Source organism: Mobula hypostoma, chromosome 19 (assembly GCF_963921235.1).
Source record: "Mobula hypostoma chromosome 19, sMobHyp1.1, whole genome shotgun sequence".
NCBI classification, from domain to species: Eukaryota; Metazoa; Chordata; class Chondrichthyes; order Myliobatiformes; family Myliobatidae; genus Mobula; species Mobula hypostoma.
Window position 1 is genome coordinate 51,590,992 of NC_086115.1, and position 27,240 is coordinate 51,618,231.

Below are 27,240 nucleotides of genomic sequence, written 5' to 3' on the forward strand. Positions count from 1 at the left end.
CAAATCTTGCCCTCCATTCAAGTTTCATATGCCTTGATAAGATTAGTTATCATCTATAAGGAGGAAATGCAAAATGAAGGGGTGCAAAGTTACGAACACAGTGGATGTTATTCCAGTATGTAAAGATAAATTTGATTATCTCTCCACAGGATGTCAACATCAAAACTCACTACAGTTCAGAGATGGAACACAACAATCTTTATAACGATCCTCAAACATTCGAGTCCAGCTAATTTGACAACAGTGAACCACAGCAGGAGGTTATTTGGCCCATCACAACAGCTTCCTGTTTGTCCCTGTAACCCTGTAACTTTTCATACTTTAAGCTTTTATTCCATTTCTCTGTGAAGGCTGCTGTTTAATCTGTCCCTAACATCAGACTGTCTACTTCAAATCTCCAACAGTCAAATATAGAAAAAATGTTTTTTTAATGTTTAAAATACATTCAGTGGCTACTTTATTAGGTACAGGAGGCGGTGGCCACTTTAATAGCTACCTCCTGTACCTAATAAAGTAGCCACTGAGTACATGTTCCTGGTCTTCTGCTGCTGTAGCCCATCCACTTCAAGTTTCAACATGTTGTGCATTGAGAGAGGCTCTTCCGCACTCCACGGTTGTTATGCATGGTTACTTGAGTTACTGTCGCCTTCTTTGAGCCAGTCTGGCCGTTCTCCTCTAACCTCTCTCATTAACAAGGCACTTTCCCTCAGAGAACTGCCACTCACTGGATTTTTTTTTGTTTTTTACACCATTATCTATAAACTCTAGAGGCTGTTATGTATGAAAATCCCAGGAGATCAGCAGTTTCTAAGATATTCAAGCCACCCATCTGGTAACAACAAACTTTCCATGGTGAATGCCACTTACCGTAGATCATATCTTTCCCCCACTTTGATGTTTGGTCTGAACAACAACTGAAACTCTTGATCACGTCTGCATGCTTTTATGCATTGAGTTGCTGCCACGTAATTAGCTAATTAGATATTTGTATTAATGAGCTGGTGTACACTTGTAGCTCATAAAGTTGCTCTAAGTGTAGTGACACTGGTATAAATTGTATCCTTCGTCAATGAATTCCTCAGTCATTAAGTACAGTTTCTCTTTAGTTATTTTGTATGTGCATCTTGTAGACTGGAACATCTATCGAACTTCCTCTTGACCTTCTTTTAATTAAAGGCAACAAGTTTCTTTGATGTCCCCTGTCCAAATCCTGCACTTCGCTTTCCAGCAGCACGGGGGAGTGCTTTTATCAGATAGACTCCAACAGTTCAAGATAATAGCTCATTACAACCTTCTCAAGGTCTGGTCTTTGCCACAACTTGATGGAAATCAATCTCTCTTCCAGGATTGTTACAAGAAATGTAATGATCTGAATTTGTCTGGTCAAATTTAGTAGAAAAAATAATGAATCTCATTTACCAACTGCTCCCCTATACTCACATACTTATCAATGTTCCAAACTTATGCCACATAACATAGAACACAGAACAGTACGGTATAGTACAGACCTTCACGCTACCGTGTTGTGCTGACTTTTTAACTCACTCCAAGTTCAATCTAATGCTTATCTCTAACATAACCCTCCATTTTCCTTTCATCCCTGTGCTATAATCTGCCTATACTACCATCCTTGCAACACATACCATGCAGAAACCTACCTCTGACATCACCCCTCTACTTAGCTCCAATCACCTTAAAATTATGCCCTGTCATATTAGGCCTTTCTGCCTTGGGGGAAAAAGATGCTTGCTGTCTACTCTCTCCATGACTCTTATCATCTTATGCATCTCTATCAATTCACCTCTCATCCTCCTTCGCTTCAAAGGGAAAAACACTAGTTCACTCAACCTTTCCTCATAAGTTATGTTCTCTGTTCCAGGCAGCATCCTGGTAAATCTCCTCTGCACCCTCTCTATAGCTTCCACATCCTTCCTATAATGAGGTGACCAGGGCTGAACACAATACTCCAAGTGTGGTCTAACCAGGGATTTGTAAAATCACAACATTACCTCAGAGCACTTGAATTCAATCCCATGACTAATGAAGGCATCACACCATACACCTTTGTTAATCACTCTATCAACTTGTGGGTGACTTTAAAGTGTCAATGAATGTGGACCTCAAGATCCCTTTGTTCCTCCACAACTTCCAGCAATTTAGCCATGGAAAATGTAGAAATGTTGCAGCACATTCAGAATTCAGAGACACTTCCCCATTTCTTCCATCTCATTTGCAGAGGGAGGTGACATACAACCTAACACCCACTTACATGGCACTGCAGCAGACTTGACAGCATTGATGACCATGTGCCAGGCTCAGTGTTTAGAGAAACAGGTTGTACTGACAGTGGGGTCCATGCTACATGATAAAGGGCAACCTATGAACCTAAATCATTATGGAACATGCTAGGCACGTGCATTCTTGTCACATCCAGCTCTCCTTCATGCCAAAACCTCTACTGTCTTATGGAAAACAAATTGTTTAAAATTACCTCTTTCACCTGCCCCTCCAATCAGCATCATTGTGGCTAAGCGTCCTTACCACTTAAGATGCACAAGTGCACAAACGGTTAACAGCTTCCCAAGTCCTGGGAGAAGGAGGATTTGGCTTTGCATCTGGCAGCTGTAGTCACCATTACTCGTGGCACTTCATGGGTGGTACGTGCCTGTTTTGAGGTGGGATATGCACATTCTGAAGTACGACATGCCAGTGGAATGTAGTCTATTTCAATGGGAAGGGTAGTCCCCTATGAGTCCCCAGGCTGGTGAAGAATATAGTGCAATACCCTATGGACAACTGATCTCCAGAAAAAACGTGGGGCTGCTTGGAAGTCTGTCTGAATGTTTGTGTATGAGATGCCCATGAACATGGTTTTCCTAGACCCTGGAGCTTAACTGTGCCAGTCTTGAAGTAATGACCAAAGCTACATTCAGCCTTGGTGAGGTTTCTGATGGCTGCGGTTACAGCTTCTGTTAGAACACAGTCAGAGCCCACTTATTGTACCTGTAGTGCAGAGAGAGCCCGAAACTCTGCCATGTAAACCCAGCTTACTCTAATGTAGACTCGGAGGGGCTTTGGAGATTTTGCAAGAGTTTTACCAATCCATCGTTCCAGACTGAGGAGACAGTGGTTTCAAGAAGTACAAACTTCCTGTTCTCTGTCAGCATGTTACTGTTTGTAACCCACCATTGCCACTCCAATGGTATTCTTCGTAAAGTAGTTCCACCAGCAGCCACTCATGGTAACATAATGCCACTCAGAAGTAGAGCATATACAATACTAAAGCTGGATATGGATACATTACACAGCTGTTCATAGCTTTCTCCTCTCCAAAAAAGCAAACATCCATTAGCTTGGCTATGCCTTGTTACATTATTCAATAAAGTGGAATGTGGGAAAGAAATATGGAAGAAGTATGGACAGGTGGAAGATTGGCATCAAGTATGCACAAGGGTGATAAAAATGATTGAGTTGATTTGCCTTTTATAGATTCATGGAAGTATTTAGTATAAATAACTTAGTTCTAGCCTTCATGATTTGCTCAGATATGATTGCAGAGACAATATCACTACAGATACTGGGGTTTCTCCACATTTGTTTGTTTTTCACTCCTATTTAAAGCTTCAGAAACTGAAGAGCCTATGTCAAGATCCTTTACAGTGCATACCACTCCAACACTACAGTAATGGGGATAGGTCCAACAAGATAGACGAGTGAGAATATTGGAAAGGGAAGTAAAGTTGCAAGTGAGTGTGTTTTGTAAGTTCTTGTTCACTTCACAAGTTTTCCAAAGTTTATACCCAGAACATCAACCACACAGTACTCTCACTACACATTGAATAATTTCATTAAAGAACGTGATCAAATTTGCCAAATACTATGTGCTAGAAATTGAAATGCAAAATATTGTCTTATTCAATGTTAAATATCACAAATATAACTTTACAATAGGGATTCCCAAACTTTTTTAGGCCATGGACCCCTACCATTAGCCGAAAGGTCCATGTTGGGAACCCTTACTTTACAGTATTATCAGGAAACTAGTGAATCTTTTATCAAGTAGTGCTTTTGGAACAGAACCCAATCAATATAAACCTCATGCCCTTTAGGAAATTCAATTATTTCTTCATGAAGTTACAGATCTAAGTAAGTTACCTTAGAGTGCATGCAAAACAGTGCGAATCACACAAGAAATAACACTGCCATTTCTCTGTTTCACTTTCAGCAGGATGAATTATTGCTGCACTTTAGCTTGGCTTCATTATCATTGATGTGACAGTTCTTGGCTGGATTTTCCCGCCAAATTAAGGAAGTCAAGTTCAGCAGAGTAAAAGGAGGAAGATCACGTAGATTTGCTACAATTTGATTTCAACTGTGAATGTGCCTTTACTGTGATGGACGTGATAAATAAATTTGCTTTCATTTCTTCCCCCACAAATCAATTTTGATAAGCATTTTTTTATTAAGGCGCTTCTATTTCTTGGAAGGAAGTAGATATTAACTGATAGAAAGCAGCCAATTTTTTTTTGTTGTTTCTCCATTTAAATGTCACTCAATTTTGTTTAATGGGAACATTTATTTCCAGTGAAAAATGCATCGTTAAGCCAGACTGCCAGTTAGAAACGTATGTGTAAAAGCAGTGTATAGTGTAAACACAGAGACACCCTGAGCATTTTACTCATTTACAAAGGTCACCCACCCAAAAAATATGTTCATCCCACACAGGACTTAACAAGCTCAAGCATCTGAAGACATGTCCTATAAACATCAGGCCACATACACATCGAGTCATAGAAAAATACAGTAAAGAAACAGGCCCTTTGACTCATTTAGCCCATGTCGGACTATTTGTACTGCCTACTCCCTTCGACCTTCACTGAGCCAATAGTCTTCCATACCCCTACCATTCATGTACCTGTCCAAACTTCTCTTAAATGTTGAAATCGAGCTTGCATGCAGCACTTGCAAAGGCAGCTCATTCCACACTCTCACCACCCTCTGAGTGAATAAGTTTCCCCTCATGTTCCCCATAAACATTTCACCTTTCACCATTAACTCATGACCTCTTGCTGTAGTTCCACTCAACCTCAGTAGATAAAACACGTTTACATTTACCATATCTATACCCCTCATAATTTTGTATACCCATATCAAAACTCCCCTCAATCTTCAACGTTCCAAGGAATGGAGTCCTTGATCTTTTTCCTGTTACTCAATCTTTTCTTATAACTCGGGTCCTCCAGTCCCGGCAATATCCTTATAAATTGTCCTGAAGTGTCCTGAAGATCTTAAGTGGTACAGGAATTGCAAGCAACAACTTTTAATATATGATTTAGATATGGTTTCTCTTCCCTTTTTTACAATTGGGTTAATATCTTGTAAATTTAAACTACTGAGTTCAGTTTATTCTTCTAAACCCCAACTCTCAGGGCTCCCTGACTCCCACTGTTCCCTTTGAATTGATTTTTTGTTTTCTGAACAACCAGACTAACATCTCTCCCCTCCCTGAGTAGAATTCCTCTGTGGATCTGCACCTGGACTCTGTCTTATTTACCTTGTGGCATCAGGGACACCTCCTAGATTTATAGCAGTATACATTCCAAAGATTTGCATTAATCTTTCCTGACTGTGCCAGGTTCTGGCCAGCTACAAATTAACTATGCTTCTATCACCTACAAGCAACTGTTACCGCCAAAATAAGCTATAGGTTAAGCACAGTTGATTAAAATGGGGAATTACTTCATGCTAAATCCAAAACTTCGTTGCATTTCAGTAAGAAATGTTAGAAAGAAAGAATCGAGATTTTGTTTTAATTTTTTGGGGGGAATGTGTGGATCTTAGCTCTGTTCTTGTGTTCTGAGCAACTGTGTAATTAGGAAGTAATTCCATCTGTTTGAGCTCAAGCCTTGGGTTTCCATGTGGAGGGGGCAGTTGGAGTCACTATGGAGTATCAGGGGAGACGAGAGTCCCGGCCACAGCTGCCCCACAGGCAGAGAGAGGTCAGGAAAAGAAGGAAGATGTGGAAAGTGCAGACTCTGCACTGTGTGCTCAGCACTGGGAATGAATGGGAGCACAGTCCTGATCATGGCATCGATACTGCGTAAAGCATGCCAGCACTAAGTTGTTATTGGAGATTCCATAGTTCAGAGCACCAAGCTTGACCAGTAGGAGTGGCAAAGATGTTGAGGCTTTATAAAGCACTGTTGAGGCCTCACTTGGAGTATCGTGAGCAGTTTTGGGCCTCTTCCTCTCAGAAAGGATGTGCTGACATCGGAGAGGGTTCAAAGGAGGTTCACAAAAATGATTCCAGGATTGAAGGGCTTGTCATGTGGGAGAAATTTGATGAGAAGGAAATGGATCAGACTTAATGAAATGGCAAAGCAGACTTGATGGACCAAATGGCCTAATTCTGCTCCTATATCTTATGGTTTTACGGTCTTGAAAGGTAATTCCATAGCTATCACCATGAGGCTCACATGTTGTGTTGCCTCTCTGGTGTCAGGATAAAGGGCAGTGTGTGGAATGTTCTGCAGGGGGTAGAAAATGAATCCGAAACCGTGGCACCCAATGGTACCAATGATAAAGATAGAACTACTACCAAGTTTCCAAAGTCAGAGGTATGGAAGAGCCTAAAATGAAAGACCTCAAAACAGTCAACTCTGGACTACTTCTAGTAACACATGCTTGTAAAAATGGAAATAGGTAGAAAAGGAGACTCTTTACCTGTTTTGAAGGAAGGTGCAGGAGGGAGTGTTTCAGATTCTCGGAGTATACGGCTTGTTCTGGGAATTGGAGACATCTAATCAACAGGTTACATCTCAGCAGAACTGTGGAAAACATCCTCACTGGAAGGTCCATTAGTGTGGATGAACAGGATTTAATACTTGTGAGGTAGAAGTATATGTGGAAATATGATGTAGTGGCAACAATAAACATGCATCTTAAAAATGACTGATGTGAATAATGGGAGATCTTTAATTACACATCAGGAATCTACATTCCACAAGGGATAAAGATAGGGAAGCCAAGGCAAAGGATCCTTTCATGGCAAGGGAGATAGAGAAAACAATGAAACAGCACTCACATCGACAGTGATGAAATGCTTTGAGAGGTTGGTAACGACTAGACTGAACTCCTGCCTCAGCAAGGACCTAGACCCATTGCAATTTGCCTATCGTCACAATTTGCCTATCATCAATGCAATCTCAATGGTTCTACACACAGCTTTAGACCACCTGGACAACACAAACACCGACGTCAGGATGCTGTTCATCGACTATAGCTCAACATTTAATACCACCATTCCCACAATCCTGATTGAGAAGTTGCAGAACCTGGACCTCTATACCTCCCTCTGCAATTGGATCCTCAACTTACTAACCGGAAGACCACAGACTGTGTGGATTGGTGATAACATATCCTCCTCATTGACGATCAACTCTGGCACACCTCAGGGGTGTGTGCTTAGCCTGCTGCTCTACTCTCTGTATACACATAACTGTGTGACTAGGCACAGATCAAATACAATCTATAAATTTGCTGATGATACAACCATTGTCGGTAGAATCTCAGGTGGTGACGAGAGGGCGTACAGGAGTGAGATATGCCAACTAGTGGAATGGTACCGCAACAACAACCTGGCACTCATCAGTAAGACGAAAGAACTGATTGTGGACTTCAGGAAGGGTAAGACAAAGGAGCACATACCAATCCTCATAGAGGGATCAGAAGTGGAGAGAGTGAGAAGCTTCAAGTTCCTGGGTGTCAAGATCTCTGAGGATCTAACCTGGTCCTAATATATCAAAGTAGTTATAAAGAAGGCAAGACAGCGGCTATACTTTATTAGAAGTTTGAAGAGATTTGGTATGTCAACAAATACACTCAAAAGCTTCTCTAGTTGTACTGTGGAGAGCACTCTGACAGGCTGCATCACTGTCTGGTATGGAGGGGCTACTACACAGGACCAAAAGAAGCTGCAGAAGGTTGTAAATCTAGTCAGCTCCATCTTGGGCACTAGCCTACAAAGTACCCAGGACACCTTTAGAGAGGGGTGTCTGAGAAAGGCAGCATCCATTATTGAGGACCTCCAGCACCCAGGGCATGCCCTTTTCTCACTGTTACCACAAGGATCTGTTCTGGGACCTCTACTTTTCGTGATTTTTATTAATGACCTGGATGTGGGGGTAGAAGGATGGGTTGGCAAGTTTGCAGACGACACAAAGGTTGGTGGTGTTGTAGATAGTGTAGAGGATTGTCGAAGATTGCAGAGAGACATTGATAGGATGCAGAAGTGAGCTGAGAAGTGGCAGATGGAGTTCAACCCGGAGAAGTGTGAGGTGGTACACTTTGGAAGGACAAACTCCAAGGCAGAGTACAAAGTAAATGGCAGGATACTTGGTAGTGTGGAGGAGCAGAGGGATCTGGGGGTACATGTCCACAGATCACTGAAAGTTGCCTCACAGGTAGATAGGGTAGTTAAGAAAGCTTATGGGGTGTTAGCTTTCCTAAGTTGAGGGATTGAGTTTAGGAGTTTAAAATATAATAATTTGAGAGGGTAAGTGAAAAGAAAAATGTGGCTTTTAAAGAGACAATTGGAGAGTAGAATGGCAACCAAGATAAAAGAAGACCCAAAAATCTTTTACCATCAAGTCAATAGTGTTAGGAAATGGGACGTGTCTTATACACTTAGAGAAGATATGCTTAGCGCCTCAGGGAATGACTAGAAAACTTAATAAGTACTTGTATTTATTTTTTTAGAAAGGAAGTGGATGCTCACAAGATATTGATAGCAATGTAGGTTGCAGTGGTAATAAATGGGGTGAGAAATGATAGACAGGATGTACTGGAAAGATTGACTGGGATTGAATAGGATTCCTTGTCCAAGTGGCTACTAAATAAAGTTAAAGTGCAGACAAAACTGACTGAAACAGTTTTCCAATCTTGCCTAGCACAGGATGGGGGTGTCAGGGGAGCAGAACGTATCAAATATGACACCCATGCTCAAGAAAGGACAAAAGAACGCTCCTGGTAGCTGCAAGCTGGTGAGCTTAGCTGAAGTGGTGGGTAGGGTTTTAGAATCAACAATCAGAGGAATAATTAACAAGCAGACGAAGTGATATTATTTAATTAAGGATAGTCACATAATGAATAATTAAATTGAAATGTTTTATGAAGTAACAGACAAGGCTAATGAAGGAACATAGTAAGTGTTACAAAAGTGAGGTTCATGGAACAGAAGGGTTAGAAGTGGCTTGGATTAGAAAACATTGAAGGTCAGACAGCGTTGATTGTAGAAAGCAATTGTTTGACAGACTAGAGGATGGTAGATCCTTCAAGGGTTAGTGCTGAGACCCCCATTGGTTTGATATATAAAAGTGATTTGGATATTACAGTGTAGAGAGATATTTCAAAATTTGGAAATAATGTCATATTTGCAGATATGAGAAAAATGAAGATAATACAAGCTGAATGATGTAGCCGGACAAGTGGAAGGTGGAACTAAATACGAGGATGTGTGAGATAATGCGTACAACTTATACAATATGGAGAGGCAATCTGGACTTAATAGCATAGTTCTAAAGACTGGGCAGGAAGAAGGAGATCTGGGTACTCATGCAGAAATCTTGAAGGTGCCAGGATATATTGAAAGAATAGTTCATAAAGGAGGTGAGAGGCTGAATTTCCTAAATAGCAGCATTAAGTACAAAAGCAGGGAAGTTATGTTAAAGTTTTATAAAGGCCTGGTTGGGGCACATGTGGAATATGGTCACCATAAGTTAGGACAGTTGCAAAAGAGGGAGTGAGGGTGTGACAGTATATGCTGTTTGTATACCGTATTTAAGGTAGATACATCTGCTTATTTTGTATGATTATAAATTCATTGTGGATTCTAATACATGTGTAGTCCTAAGATAACTTCATGGGTAATTAAAGATGGTATGTCCTGGTACCTCAAAGATGATTGAACGTTATCGGTGAAGAAGAGAGAGAGATCGAGCTGCCAAGTGTTCACATTAGACAGAGTATGGAGCTATTGTAGATATATTTTTGTAAATGTTGGAAGTTTTCTTTTCACTCTTTTCGCTAATTTCTGTAAGTTTGATTTTTTGACGCACTGAGTAAACACCCTTGCACGAAAGCCATTCCTTTCTTAGATCGTAACTCATGATCTAACAGAAGGAGATAGAACAGAGAGCACTTCAGCACAGGAACAAGACCCTTTGACTCATCACATCTGTGATGAATACAACACCAAGTTAAACTAAATCTCCTTTGCCTGCACATGATCCTTATCCTCTATTCCCTGCATACCCATATGGCTATCTAAAAGCCTCTTAAAAGCAACTATGATACCTTCTTTCACCAATACCCTTGGTAACCTATTCCAGGCACCCACCATTCTTGCTGTAAGAAAACCTGCTTCATAAATCTCATTTAAACTTCCCCTTTCTCAACTTAAACCCACGCCCTCTAGTACTCGATACTTCCACCCTGGAGAAAAATATCCTGTCTATATTATCCAAGGATTTCATAACTTTATGAACTTCTATCAGGTCTCCCCTTAGCATCTGATGCTCCAGAGAAAATAATCCAAGTTAGTCCAACCTCTCCTTATAGCACATGCTGTCTAAACCAGGCAGCATCTCTGTGAAGGTCTTCTGCGCCCTTTACAAAGCCTGTACATCCTTCCTGGAATGGGCCTTCCAGAACAGCACACAATACTCCTTTGCCCAACAAAAGTTTTATCTAACTTCCTGACTTTTCTACTCAATGCCCCTGACTTCTGAATGCAAGCTTGTTGTATGCCTTTTTTATTACCTGTCACTTATGTGGACATTTTGTGGGGACTTGCACTCCAAAATCCTTCTGTATATTAATGCTCCTACCATTAACTGTATACTTTCTCTTACATTTGATCTCCTAAGGTGTAACATCTCATACTGGCTCAGATTAAAATCTGTCATTTTTCTGCAATCATTTCCATCTGCTCTCTATCCTGCTGAATCCATCGATAAGCTTTCTCGATGTGCTCAGCTATTTCCTGCCAAATTTCAATGTTTCTTGCCAAAGTAGATTAAAGCCTCCTCTGCCCACTAGAGGATCCTGGATCTATTTGGGTTCAGTTGTAAGGTATCTATCTACTTCAGAAAGGGTGCTGTTTCAACCTACGATGTGGCCGCCCAAATTTGTGCCATAGGATCTCACTCTACTGTGATGCATTTCCAACATGTTCCTGGCAGCTGACAGAAACAGGGACTTTCATTTTGATTGATGCAGACTTGTACTCCCTTTAAATAAATGCCTTTTTTTCCAATAGAAAGTCCCCAAATCATCAGCATTATCCCATGATAAGCTAACCTACACTAAAATGAAACTGCTGACTGAATGTTGCAATTTGAAAGGTTTTGACTTCAGACAACATCATCAGGGTAGACTTCTGGCACAGAAGGATACCAGAGCAGGGTTTTTGGAGAAAGTGAGTGATTACAAGTAGAGTGTTCCCAATTTCGTCCTCCATTTTTTCCATAAACTTCCTTTCAAGAGAGAGAAGTTTTAAGTTATGAGGGAATTTAGCTGCAAAGTTTGGATGGAAAAGTCAAGATTGTTCTCCTTGGAGCAAAGGGGGTTGAGAGAGGATTTAAAAGGTGTACAAGCATATGAGGACCTCCGTTAGTTGGGATTGACCTTGCATGTTGCATCCTACCTGCCTACACTTTCACCATCAATAGATACGCAAATCAGGACAGTATGATAAGGAGAGCATGCGACAGGCTCCCCCCTCCACGAAGCTGATGCATCCAAAGAAACAGCGTAGACCGATATAGTTTGGCACCAGTGGTGTCACAGGAGTTGCCAGTCAGTATTGAACTCAATGCAGCAGTGCCTTAGGGACTCCAGTTCCAGATTTTCCTATGAGTTTACTCCTGAAGCCTTCTCCATGAGAGGGTGTAGCCACAAGGCAGCGAAGGTTTGAAATCAGAATTCTCCTTCTCCTGGAGGAGCTGCCAATCACAGCTGACGAACCCCATCTGCCAGGAGTAACTGGTTTTAAGGTGCTAGTAACCCAGCTTTTCCTCTTTCCTGTCAGTAAAAGTCATTCAGCCGGGCTTAGTAACTAAACCAGAAGTGAAAGCCAAGAGCAGGACTTGATCAGAGGCTATTTGAGATGCATGCATTAGGAGCTTTTTATAGGTGTTGGAATCTTATTCCACTACCACACCACCCCACTTCCCCCCCTCCCCAGCTATAATAACCTCGGGGAACCAAAAGAGTATGGCAGGTTGGATTTTGTCACCATTATGTACTATGAAATAGTTGACATAGATTTATGGTCTAGGGTGAGTGTTACAGAGTAATGTGAAGATGATGTAGATTTGGTGTCAATGAAGGAGTGGAAGAACAGTTGACCAATGATTTTGGAAGGAAATTGAATAGATACTTGAGGTAAATAACCCTGAATGGCTATAGTGCTAGAATGGGGCAAAGGATCTGACTGAATTGCTCTACAGATAGCCAACTAGCTGGACTGATTGACTTCTTTCTCTTCTCCCCATATTCCAAAAATGTATTATTACAAAGCTGTAAAGTATTATTCAGTAAAAGTAAATTAATATTAAATTGTTTATTGAAACAACTGATGTCATGGTAAGAATGCAACAAAATCAAGTATGAGATAACAAGGAAATCAATGATAACATAGTAAGCACAAAGTTCAAAAAGCAGTGTCAATATCATTGAGAAGTAGATAAGAAATTCAGCTTATGAACAACTTATCCTCTTTATTTTACAGTTGCACAGACCACCCATCGCTCTGGGTAGGAAATTTTTACATGGTCTGAAAACTGTGCGGAACTTTAAATGTGTTTTTTTGTAATGTGCATACTATGTATATTTAGAATGAAAATTTAAAAATCACATACATTTTATATATTAATTGAAGGACATAGTGAAATACAGTACAATCAAGAAAATCTTTCATGTTTTATAAACTTTTACATTTAGACAGTGTTGGTGTTCAGTGGCCCACAGTTTATTAATAATGAGTTACCCACTTCCATTCTGTGTTTATTGTTATAATTTGTAACAGTGTTGTAACTTGAAACACTGACATTGTAAATACGTTGAAGCTCTAAAATGTTTCAAAGTGAAGGTTATGATACATTTGTTATTTAGCAACTGTATGGATTATATTCATTAACAATTAATTGCAGGGCATTTCACAAATATATTAACATAGATTTCAAAATTACATTAACATAATTTCAATATTAACATTGTATAAAAAAATTCTAGCTGCTCAGCAACAAAGGCTATGTGTGCGGGAGCATTTCAGTTACTGCGCGGACATGCACCCACACAACTTAGAGAGAATGGTGCTTATGAATTACCAAGTGCATACTGCAAAAATATGGTCTGGCTTTTGGAAAATATTGTAAACACTCAGCAAATCAGAGTGAGCGCTCTTGTTCAACATCCTTCACCAGGACTGGTGGAGTGAGGAAGCAAGATGTTATTGAAGGGAAAGTTTTCTGTTAACGTCAGGTTAGGTTGTCATTGCAATGAGCTGTATATGTGGTGATCCATGGATTAAAGAGGCCAGTTAGACAAAGCTAATCTGAAAAAAAACACATAAACTATCTGCCCCTATCAATCCATTGACCAGATTCTTTTGTTTATAGCTTATGCCCATGGCAGCACTGGCCTCACCTTGAAGATATTCCCTTCATCCTATCCATCCTTCCCGGTTCTGATGAATAGTCTTGGAGTTGAAACATTAACTCTGTTTCCCTTTCCATTGATGACTGGCCGGCTGAATATTTCCATCATTTCCTGTTTTTATTGCAGTTTTCCCATTGCATACTGTTTTTTTCCCATTGGCTTGTATTTTAGGAGTAATATACTGAGCTGTTTATGATTAAAGGAGCTGAGAGAATAGCCTGAGAGAACTATTTTTCTGGTGAGGACGTCCAAAGTAAAGTTAAATTGAAGATGGTTCATTCAGAGCAGGTGCCAAAAACCATAAAAGGCAGCAAAAATCCAGCTGTCGCCATAATTCAAAACTCAACTGATATTTTTGTTAGGCAAGGGTATTAAGAGAATTAGAGTAAAAGGTCATGAATGGAATTGAGATTCAGATCAAGAACTCTGCTTATAACTGGATAATCTGCTCCTTTCCTAAGAGGAAGAGGACTCGAAGGTAACTCCAAGTGACGTTGTATACTATAAAAGAACATCTACTTCACCACTGTATTGATTCTTTGAATCTTGTAATGTTCTCCAGTTATCTTTTAAAGTCAACTTAGGAAAAAGATAATTCCCCACTGCCAACATGAGGAAATCTGCAGATGCTGGAATTTCAAGCAACACACATAAAAATTGCTGGTAAACGCAGCAGGCCAGGCAGCATCTATAGAAAGAGGTACAGTCGACGTTTCGGGCCAAGACCCTTCGAAGGGTCTCGGCCCGAAATGTTGACTGTACCTGTTCCTATAGATGCTGCCTGGCCTGCTGCGTTCACCAGCAATTTTTATGTGTGTTCCCCACTGCCATTAGATTTCTGAATGGACAATAAGCAATAAGGTCATATACACCACCTCGCTATTTTTTTCTTTTTTTTGCTGTATTTTTGCACTAATTATTTTATACATATATATAGCTAGGGTGCCTAAGACTTCTGCACCGTACTGTATTTATCAACGTGGAGTGGAGAGCGAGTTTGTAAATCTGGTGGGAGCGAAGGATGTTGGGAACGGCGAGAGTGGAATGCCGTGGGAGGGGTGTGGAACAGATGGCAGAATAGGAGTGCCAGAGTGGGGGGGGGGTTGTGGGTGCAGACACACCCAGTCCTGAGACACCAGGCAAGGTTATTTGAATCCAAACAATTTGTTTATTGATCATTACAGAATGTCTCTCTGGTGCTTCCTGCTCCCTCCCATGGGAGCTCTGGGAAAAAGCCTCTGACTATCCACACGACCAATGCCTCTCATTATCTTGTACACCTCTATCAGGTCACCTCTCATCCTCCATCACTCCAAGGAGAAAAGGCCGAGTTCACTCAACCTCCTTACTTTCTCAATAAGTCTTGCATGGTGTACCTTATCAAAAGCCTTGCTGAAATCCGTATACACTACATCTACAGTTCTACCTTCATCAATGTGTTTAGTCATATCCTCAAAAAATTCAATCAGGCTCATAAGGCATGACCTGCCCTTGACAAAGCATTGCTGACTATTCCTAATCATAGTATGCCTCTCCAAATGTTCATAAATCCTGCCTCTCAGGATCTTCTCCATCAACTTACCAACCACCGAAGTAAGGCTCACTGGTCTATAATTTCCTGGGCTATTTCTACTCCCTTTCTTGATTGAGGGAACAACATCCGCAACCCTCCAATCCTCCAGAACCTCTCCCGTCCTCATTGATGATGCAAAGATCATGCCAGAGGCTCAGCAATCTCCTCCCTCGCTTCCCACAGTAGCCTGGGGTACATCCCATTCGGTCCCGGTGACTTATCCAACTTGATGTTTTCCAAAAGCTCCAGCACATCCTCTTCCTTAATATCTACATGCTCAAGCTTTTCAGTCCACTGCAAGTCATCCCTACAATCCCCAAGACCCTTTTCCATAGTGAATACTGAAGCAAAGTATTCATTAAGTACCTCTGCTATCTCCTCCGGTTCCATACACACTTTTCCACTGTCACACATATGCCATGAAATTTATTTTTTTGCGGCAGCAGTATATTTATGTGCCTAAGACATTTGCACAGTACTGGATACATATATATAAATCTTATTGTAATTTATAGTTTTTTATTATATTATCGCCGATGCAAAACAACATATTTCACGACATATGCCAGTAATATTTAACCTCATTCTGACTCTGATTTCATCATTATAGATAGGGTAGACGGTACTTTTCACCATAGTAGAGATATCAAACACCAGAGGGCATGTTTTTTAATATTAGAGGGGGGAAATCCTTTACTTGGTGATGCCTGGAATAGGTTTCCAGGAATAATAATGGAAGTGGGCGGTCAGGTGGAGTTTGACAGCTTGTAGAAAGACACCTGAATATGAAGGGAATTGAAGAATATGGACAACACACAGGGAGAGGACCTCTAGTATAAATGAGCACAGCAACATGGGCCGAACTGTAGCATTCCATATTCTGTATTTTGTTTCCTTTCTAGGCTCCTGAAGAGGGAAGCTGCTGATCTTTTAAAGAATGGATTCCAGATGGAATAATTGAGCTTTAACTTTATTGGTTATAATTACTGAAATTTCCCCTGGTGTTAAAAAAAATTAGTTCACCCTAAGAAATTCAGCCCTGGTCAGTAGCATTAGGTGTGCTATATAGTAATGTCAGTTCGTCTGCCTCTGAAATTCAATCTATTGACCATGAATTTCAAATGCAGTAAACAACGGTCTGACAATGCTATATGCAGCAGAGTGCTTAGTGCTACTGGCGAGGGATGAATACCTGGGCAACCACCTTTAAACCTAAAGATGGATTATATGCCAGCATTACAGTGCTATTGTTTTTAAGAGCTACAGGGCATATCACTAAACTCTCAGTTTTTTTTGCCTTTCCAACCTTCTGCCTTTTCCAGTGTTGATCTGAAAATAGTAGCTATTTCATGATGGCATACATTACCAGATAATATCCCCAAAAAGATTAGAGGGTTCTGAAAACTTTTGAGTTTCAGAGGCAATATTACAGTCAGAAATGTCAATACTGAAAACTAATAACCTTGCCACTAATCCACCATTCTTTTTCTTTTATAATATTATTCACAATAAAACCCAAAATGGGCAGGTGAACACAAAAACGAATACATATCACCACTTGATGCTGTCAGCCTTGGGACACAAAGAGATTTGTCCCAGAGGAAATGTGGGCTCAAGCAGACACGTCAGATTAAGGCAAGCTGCATCTTAGAACAAGCTGATGAGCATCCCTAGGGTAGTGGTCAATTCTGGCTCAGGAAACTTGTCGGCTGACAGTGTTCTTCAGTGTGATTTAAGGCAACCTGAGTAACCATTAGCCTTTAGGTTGTGTCATTCCCAGGTTAAGGTTACAGAAGCAGTCACTTAATTGCAGTTATATGCACCCTTTATGGAATATATTCACAGTGGCTCTCCTTCCCAGGTGCAAATGTCAGTCCTCACTAATGGCAATAGTCACCTATGCCAGCTCTTGCCTGAGGCTGGCTCACTGCCACTTCTGAGAAAATAGTTTTGTCTCTTTCTCTCTGACGTTCCTTACCATATTTCAAAGATTTTCTGGACCCAAGTAAATTCTATCCCCAGCAAAACTGAGAATTGCTAAACTCATTCGCAGCTTCAATCACACAATGGCTCTAAAGCAGCTTCCAGAGATTATACGATGCAGAAAAAAAATGTCAAGTGGGTGGCAAACACCTGTGCTATTCACAATATTCACAATTTAAGGCACTCTGCAATTCTAACATGCCGAATTAGTGCATTGAAGCCATTGAGAACAGAATCTCATTTGCATCTCTTGAAACCTTTTTCCAAAATAGGATCAATTTAGTAAACAATACTTAATGAAACCAGACAATATTGTAGGTTATTGCTTACAATTAAAATATTTCAGAACTGGCTAACGTCCACACCGCTACCAGCTTCTGGTATTAAAAAATGCTTAGAGTGATTTCTGAAGTGGCAATTTGTCTGTGCGATTAACATTTAGACACAGGTTAGAGAGGCCAACATAAGACCTAAAACAGTATATCAAGCTCATCTATTACGAGCACTGACATAAAGCAAAATAAGCATAAAAATAAGGCAAAAGTAACAAGTCCTAGAATTCACCACAATAATCTCAATGTACCTGCGTTTCCACTTATATGAGGACCATTAATCATTTCTCTATTGTTAACTAATCAAAATCTCGAGCCCTAGACATGGGCCTTTGCATGAATCATCTGGCAAACTCAGAAGGAAGGATCACAAAAATACATACACACACATTGTAATGAAACCAGTATGTGAGACTAAGGTAAGGTAGTCTGACCACCTCACTGCAGTAGAACTTCTGAGCAAGGAGCACCATTTATGGCCTTACCTGCTACTTGCTATTCAGATGCTGCTGGGTGGGGCACAGGAGGAGTTCAGGAGGTAGAGATGAGTGACATCAGTTTGACTGAAGGGTCAGGAACAAGCCTGTTCTTCCTGCTGGGATAATAAGTCAAAAAAAAAAATCATCATAGGTGGCAGACTGATCACCTGGAGAAAGTAGCTATGTCAGACATGGTCAGTCACAGGCCAGTTAGTCAAAGCTACCTGAAGTAGATGCCAGATTGCTGATTTAGCACCTGCAGAGGTGTATTCCAGGGCACACAAAGTACACATACTGATCAGGCCAATCTAACGTACCAAGCAGAGCATCGGTGGCAGGATTTAAGGCTCTTCATACATCCTCACAGTACCTCTAGTACGTTCCTAATACTATAAGACTATGTGATATAGGAGCAGAATTAGGCTATTCAGCCCACTGAGTCTGCTCTGCCCTGACGAATCAAGAAAATATCAAACTCCACTTTGAGTATACCCAATGACTTGGCCTCAATAGCCATTTGTAACAATGAATTCCATTGATTCACCACCTTCTGATTAAAGAAATTCTTCCTTATCTCTGTTCTAAAGCAATATCCTTCTACTCTGAGGCTGTGCCCCCTGCTCCTAGACTCTCCCACTATTTGACTCATCCTCTCCACATCCACTAGGTCTTTCAATATTTGGTCAGTTTCAATGAGATTTCCACGACCATTCTTTTAAACTCTGGCAAGTACTGCCAAAGCCATCAAATCCTCCTCATATGTAACCCTTTCATTCCTGGGAACATTCTCATAAACTTCCTCTGAACCTTCTCCGATATCAACACTGCTCACAATACTCCAAATGTAGTCTGACCAATGCCTTATAAATTCTCAGCATTACACATTTGTTATGATATTCTCTTCTGAATGAATGAATGCTATCGTTGCATTTCCCTTCCTCACTACCGACTCAATCAGCAAGCTATCTATAGGGAATCCGGCATCAGGACTCCCAAGTCATTTTGCATCTCCAATTTCTGAATTACCTCCCCATTTAGAAAGTATTCTACATCTTTATTCTTTCTACACCTCTCTACATTGGGTTGCATTTGCCACTTACTTGCCCCAGTCTGTCTGAGTCCTTCTACAGACTCCCTGCTTCATCAACAGATCCTGCCCTTCCACCTACCTTTGTATCATACAAGGCTTTAATGAGATCCTCCCCTCATCCTTCTGAACTCTGAACTTGGATTTCTTAGGAAAAGTATTCCTAACTTGAGTTTGTAAATTCCACATTTCAAGTCCAAACTGTTGTGACTTAATAGCTTTACTGAAATAATACTTGCGTATTAAATTAGAATGTTAAAGGCTAATAAATCAGACCTGATAAACAATGATTGAGCTCCTACAACTAGTATGGAATCTGTTATAGTCACTTCCATTTTGCAAAAAGAATGTTTCATTTCATCATCACTTTCCTCGGAGAAATATTCTGGAAGAACCATTTTTACAATATAACCACTATAAAATAAATCACTTGCTCTCTCACTGTTATCTGTAAAGATTTTGATTATGTTACCCATTTAAAAGGAAGTTGCAGTCAGCTGGATCTGCCTGCTGGCATGAAAGATGATCAGATATATATACATCAAGTATTTACAGTACCATGTAAAAGTCTTAGGCACATAGATATAGCTAGGATGCCTAAGATTTTTGCACAGTATTGTAGTAATTTTATGTATTGTATTGTACTGCTACCACCAAGAAAGACAATTTTCATAACATATGTGAGTGATGACAAACCAGATTCTGATATGGTCCCCTATTGTGGACAGAGAGTGGGAAGGCTACAGAGAGAGGGGTATCATGGTTGGGAAAGGGGGAAGGGAGAGGGGAAGGAGCAGGACGCACCAGTGAGACATTCTCTAATGATCAATAAACCAATTGTTTGGAATCAAATAACCTTGCCTGGTGTCTCAAGGCTGGATGTGTCTGCACCTACACCACCCTCAGCCCCTGGCACTCCTCCGCTGCCACCTCTCCTACCCCCTCCCATGGTTCTCCACCCTCACTATTCCCAACATCCTTTGCTCCTGCCAGATTTACAAACTTGATCTCCGCTCCATTTGACAAATACAGTATTGTGCAAAGGTCTTAGACATCCTAGCTCTCTCTATATATGTGCCTATGACTTTTGCACAGAACTGTATGTAGCAAAAGGGCAGCAGATGGCCCCTGCCACTGAAGGAGGTTGCTTCAAATTCACCTTGTTTCCTTTACCAGCTCAGCTGACATTAGTTACAAGTCCATCAATGATTCTAACTTCAGTTTAGATCCCCCAACACAGTGGCAGCTGCAAAGAATTTTAATGAAGAAATTTAGAAAGTAATTTAATAAGAGGTAACATTAATAAAGTGATAATAAATGAATGCCTGCAATTTAAGCATTTAGCATAAATTTGTAAATCTGAAAAATATAATTCTACGCCACAATAGACAAGATCTACCATAACTACCCATAATCCCCACCCAATAAGCCCTAGCCACATCCTGTACCCAACTGATGGAGGATAATATCAGCGATCCCAATAACACACCCTTCTAATCTAAGGCACAAATGTGGGAGGAGAAGAGTTAAATGCCACCCCAAATCACTTTATTCTGCTTCATCTAAGTTATCTTAATGATCACACAAACGAAGACAGGACTTTGAAACCTTTAGGTGGCAGTATGTTGGATACTAACATACAAGGATACTCCCAACTTGATATAAATTTTAAACAATCTGAACACAAAGGTTTGTCTGACCAATGCATTCCACTTCCAGAAGGAACATTTATTCTGAAGAGAAATGCCACCCTTGCAGAAGGTTTTTTGGTGGTGAAATGCCTGACACCAAGCATCTGAAACAGACACTATTTTCAAAAATCTGTCAGGTAGAAAGGATCCAAGGACGTGCTCAAAGAAATGGCACATCCCAAATGGCTCCCGGGAATCCCTGACCCATGGCCACTCAGAGTGGGGAACGAGCATTTGGGATGTGATTAGGAACTTGGAGATTATGTATCAGGAGTAATAGAAGCTCAAACAGTGGAAGAGGTGGGCCATCTCATGAACTGCCCACACGCCTGCCTGCCAGACACGTTGTGTGGCCCACCTGGGGAAGAGTTTTCAGTTACCACACAGAGTCATAGAGTTGTACAGAACAGAAGTCATACTTTGGGCCAACACATCTGTGCTAACCTTTTTACCCACCTACATTAATACATCTGCCTGCATTACAGCCATATCCTTCTATGCTTTACAAATTTACACCTGTCTAAATATCTTCCGTATGTAGCCCTTGCACATGACTCCACACCTCCTCTGGGAATGAGTTCCAGATATCATCCATTTTCTGTGAAAATCCTTGTATTTTTTTTTTAAACTTCTCCCTGTCACCTTTCATTTTCAATACCCCCTGGTGTGACTGTGAACAAAGTGACTGGAGAGATACTGAACATGGTGGATATAGAAGTCTTTATCCAGCCAAACCAGTAGGAACCATACAGGAGACATACTTGGAAGAAGAGGTGTGCCTGCCCCAATATTACATGACATTTTTATATGCTAAAGATCAAAGGTAAACAGCAGGACAATTCTATAGTTACAATGCATCCACAATGCTTCCTTTGAATTACATATAATTTTCAAACACTTCCAACACCCCAGGAACCACAAATGAATGTTAATCCCTATCATGTCTCTAACTGCATTCATGCATATGCAGACATCTCAGATGATCAACCCCAGTCTGCAGCTCCAGGACGACTATTGTCTGAGCTGCACTTTAAATTCAATCTGCAATCTATATTCCGGTCTGAAGATTGGTTGCTGTTGAAATTAATATTTGTTCTATACCCTAACTCCAGAATACATCCTAACATTCCCTACCAGAAGAAAAAGATTTTTCTATCTATGCCTCTTTCACTCCAGGGAAAACAAGCTTGGCCTATCCAATCTCTTCCCATCAGTAAAATCCTTCTATCTCGGCCACATCCTGGTAAACCTTCTGTGTACTTGCTCCAACACAAATACATCCATTGTCCTTATCAAGTCATCTCCAAACCAAAAGCATCGCAGTCCAAACAAGTTAATCTTAACTCTCAGAAAATGCTCAAAAAAAGAACTGCCCACTGCCATTAGATCAGGGGTTACCAAGCTGGGGTCGATGAACCACGTGCTTAATGGTATTGGTCCATGCCCTAAAAATTTCGGAAACCCCTGCATTAGATGATGCTCCAACACTAATATTAAGTTACTTCCGCTAAGCTGCCAGAAGTCACATAATCCAAAGATGCATCTGATAAATTAATATTACTGCTTTTTAGGATGGACGGATATCCTTCGATTTAGATAACAATAATCTGGCATAATCACGAGAAAATTATAGCAAGTAATAGAAAACAGAAGTTTCTTTTAGAGATTCCTGTGATCAATAACAATACAAATCATTGATTAGAAGAGTCATGTGTTGAAACAAAATTTTTTTTTTAAATTAAGGTGATTGAATGGTTTTCTCTCTTGTAAGATTTTCGACTGCTTTAATAATTAACCCATGTATTTTAATTATCTGTAAAGCACCGATGTATTACAATAGATTATAGAACATAGAACAGTACAGCACAGGAACAGGCCTTTCAACCCAAGATGTTATGATAAACTAATTAAACTAGTAATTAAATGCCCAACGAAACTATTCCTTTCTGTCGACACAATATTCATATCCTTCCATTTCCTTCACATTCATGTGCCTATCTAAGAGCCTCATGAATACCTCTATTGTATTTGCCTGCGTTATTATCCCAGCACCTAGGTACCCAGGACTCCATGTTGTATCCTGGTAAACCTCTCCTACACCCTTTCCAAAGCCTCAAATCATTCCAATAATGAGGTGACCAGAATTGAACACAATGCCCCAAATGCAGCTGAGCAAGAATGTTATAAAGTTGCAACATAATTTCCTGACTCTTGAAAATCAATGGCTTGACTAATAAAGACAAGCATGCCATATGCTTTCCTTATCACTGTATCAACCTGTACAGCTACTCAGGCAACTGTGGACTTGAACCCCAACATCTTTCAGTACATCAACATTGTTAAGCTTCTTGCAGTTAACAGTGTACTCTGCCTTCACATTAGATTGCCCAAACTGCACACCTCACATTTGGTTCGATTAAACTTCATCTGTCATTTCTTCTGTTGCTTGCAAACTTACTAACTCATCCCATTATCATCACAAACAAAAGTGTTCCTAGAACAAATCTCTGCTGCACACCACTAGTTATGGACCTTCAACCAGGATAAGTCCCACTGACTGCTACAATATGTTTTCTATTTGCAACCCAATCCTGAATCCAATTGGCCAAATCACCATGGATCCACACATGCACCTTAATCCAATGAGGGACCTTGTCAAGTATCTTAGTAAAATCAATGTACACAACAATATCCACAGTTCTACCTTCATCAATCATTTTCAACATCCTCTCAAAAAATTCAATCAGGTTACTAAGACATGATTTACCCTGCACAAAGCCATGTTGACTGTTCCTAATTAGGCAATTGTGTTCCAAAAATTTTTAAATCCTATCGCTAAGAATCCTCTCACATAACTTTCCTACTACTGATATTAGACTCACTGGCCTATAGTTCACAAAATTATCCCTATTTCCCTTCATGAATAATGGCCAGCCCTTTAGCACCTCACCCGTGGCTAAAGATGACACAGGCTCTAGAAATATTATCCCTTGCCTCTCACAACAACATGAGCTAAATCCCATCCGGCATGGGATTTATCTGCCTTAATGTTCTTTAAGAGACCCAGCAGAACCTCCTCCTTTATCTCAAAATGCCCAACATATGAACACAGTCAACACTGATCTCCCTGTCCTCCACATCCTTCTCCCTGGTTAATACTGATACAAGGTCAAAGTACATTTATTATCAAAGTATGTATGCAGTATACAACCCTGAGATTTGTCTACTCGCAGACAACCACGAAACAAGGAAACACCATGGAGCCCATTGAAAGAAAACATCAAACAACCAATGTGCAAAAAACAATAAATCATGTAAATAGCAAAAAACAATACATCATGTAAATAACAAAAAAAAAACAAGTGAATAACACACGGAATATTAAACATCAAACAGTAGAGTCCTTGAAACAGTCTGGGAATGTTCAATTTGTTTTAGTTCAGTTCAATTTAGTGCTGTGTCGTTCATTGACTGCAGGCCGCAGAGCCGGGTCACCCCGTTCAAAATTACACAAGACAACCATAAAAGAAAATGAGTAACTAGAAACCAGAAACACATATAGCATGAACCGCAGAGTCCTCTAAAAGCAAGGATCACAAACTGCGCCAATCAACCTCACTCTCAACCATGCCAAATTTCCTGGGAGACAGCAAGAGTGCCAGGTCGCTCAGTTGGCCCAAAAGCACATTATCAAAATGTAAATTACTCATTTAGGAGTTCCTCCACATCCTCTGCTTACAAGTACACACTCCTTCTTTTATCCTGAGTTAGTACTACATTCTCTCCAGTTGTATTAATCTTGGTATTGGTGTATGCATAGAATGCCTTGGGATTCTCTTTAATCCTACTCGTCACAAACATTTCATGGACTCTCCTGACTTACCTATTCCTAACTGGAGGTTTTTTCTAGCTCCTTTATAAACCTTAAGGGCTAAAACTATTTGATTTTAAATTCCTAAACCTCACATACCTTTCCGTTTCCTCCCTGACTAAATTTATCACCTCTCTCAACATCCAAGTCTCCCTTACTTTGCCATCCTTGTCCTTCCTTCCTTTACTTTGTCTTCTTGTCCTTCCTTCTTAATGGATTATATTTATCCTGTAATCTGTGCAGTGTGTCTCTAAACACCCTCCACATACCAGATGTGGACTTGCCCAAAAACAGCTTAATTCCCCTTAATTCCTCTTTTGAGAATCCAAAACTGGAGGGCATAGGTTTAAGGTGAGAGGGAAAAGGGACCAAGGGGCAACTCTTTCTTTCTTTTTTTTTTTGCAATTTATTTTTTATTGAAGCTCATCATCAAACAAACATTTTCATAAGATGTATTTCAGATACTGTACATATATATCAGGGGACAACTTTTTCATATGAGTATATGGAATGAGCTACCAGAATAAGTGGTAGAGGTGAATAGACAGATAGACAGATACCTTATTGATCCCAAAGGAAATTACAGTGTCACAGTAGCATTACAAGTGCATAGATATAAATATTAGAAGAGAAGTAGAAAGAATTGAAAAAAATAAGCTACCGCAAACAGTCTAACAGGAGGGGGTCATCACTTCCCCAGCTACAGGTAGACTCATTATAGAGCTTAATGGCCAAGGGTAAGAATGACCTCACATAGCACTCTGTGGAGCAGCACAGTTCTCTTAGTCTATTATTTGAAGTGCTCCTCTGTTCAGCCAAGGTGGCATGCAGAGGGTGAGAAACATTGTCTAGATTTGCCAGGATTTTCCATTGGGTCTTTTGTTCTACCACAGGCTCCAGTGTGTCCAGTTTGACTCCTATAACAGAGCCAGTCTTTCTAATCAATTTATTGAGCCTGTTGGCATCACCTGTATTAATGCCATTGCCTCAGCACACCACTGCATAGAAGATTGCACTGGTGACAACAGACTGGTAGAGCTGGTGAAGGGGAGGTCTGCATACTCCAAAGGGCCTCAGTCTCCTCAAGAAGTAAAGGCGACCCTGGCCCTTCTTGTATGCAGCCTCTATGTTAGTGCTCCACTCAAGTCTGTCATCCAGGTGCACTCCTCGGTAGTTGTAGGTCCTCACCACATCCACATCCTCACCATCAATAGTAACAGGGAGCAATGCAGGCATAGTCTTCCTAAAGTCCATCACTATCTCCTCTATCTTTCCAATATTGAGTTGCAGATGATTCAGCTTGCACCAGTTGATAAAATCTTCCACCAGTCCCCTGAATTCATCCTCCTTTAATGCACCCAACTATTTAGAGAATTTCTGCAGATGACATGACTCAATGTTGTATCTAAAGTCCGAGGTATACAGGGTAAACAGGAAGGGAGCCAATACAGTCTCCTGTGAGGCCCCAGTGCTGCTTATAGCCATGTCTGACACACAGCTCTGAAGCTGCACATACTGTGGTTGGCCAGTCAGGTAGTCCATAATCCAGGATACAGTGGAAGTGCCAATCTGCATTGAATTAAGCCTTTCCCCCAGCAGTGAGGGCTGCATGGTATTGAAGGCACTTGAGAAATCAAAAACCATGATCCTCATAGTGCTGCCCTCCTTATCCGAATGGAGTAGGCTCTGTTCAGCAGGCAGATGAAAGCATTATCAACTCCAAAGTGCTCCTGGTAAACAAACTGCAGGGGATCAAGAGCTGATCTGACCAGGGGTCGCAGGTGATCCAGGACCAGCCTCTCAAGGCTCTTCATGACGTGTGAGGTCAGGGCCACTGGACAGTAGTCATTCTTGAGTACTGGGACTACACATGATGTTTTCCACACAGTCGGGACCCTTTCCAGGCTGAGGCTCAGATTGAAAATGCGCTGGAGAACTCCACACAACTGCTCAGTACACTCCCTCAGGACCTTGGGGTACACACCATCCAGTCCCAATGCTTTGCCATGTCTGAGTTTCCCCAGAGCCTTCTCACCTGCTCAGCAGTGAGGGCGAGTTCATAATGACTGGGGAGTTGATGGAAGGTGGGAGCTGAGGGGGGTGAGGATTGAGATGGTAGCAGTTGGCATGTGGAGGTGTGGATGTTAGGTGCAGTGCAAGGAAGGGATGTAGACAGTGGTAGCCTTGTACAACATTGAAAAGACATTTGGACAGATACATAGGTAGGTACATAAATCCCAATCATCTCCCCCTAGTTCCTACCTAACAGTTTTGTGATTTGCCCCATCCAATTTAATACTCCAGCAAGGGCCATGCTTACCTTATCTTTAGCCATCTTAAAACTTAAGGAGCTGTGGTTACTGTTTTCTAACTGTTCTCCCACGGAAGGTCAGTCACCTGACCTGGCTCATTACCCAACACCAGGTCTTGTATGGGTCTCCTCTTGTTGGACTATCAACATATCAATTTAATAGGTCTTCCTGGATGCACCTAAGAAATTCAGCC

At 40.8% G+C, this 27,240-nt stretch overlaps 1 long non-coding RNA gene across 2 annotated transcripts in view; it reads right to left on the bottom strand.

The window, feature by feature from the left end:
• LOC134359037 (uncharacterized) overlaps positions 1–27,240 on the bottom strand; it is a 67,883-nt gene that overhangs the window by 13,623 nt on the left and 27,020 nt on the right. For both annotated transcript variants that reach the window (XR_010021007.1, XR_010021006.1), the window contains exon 3: positions 18,093–18,202. This is a non-coding gene — a long non-coding RNA (uncharacterized LOC134359037). The remainder of the gene's footprint in view (positions 1–18,092; positions 18,203–27,240) is intronic.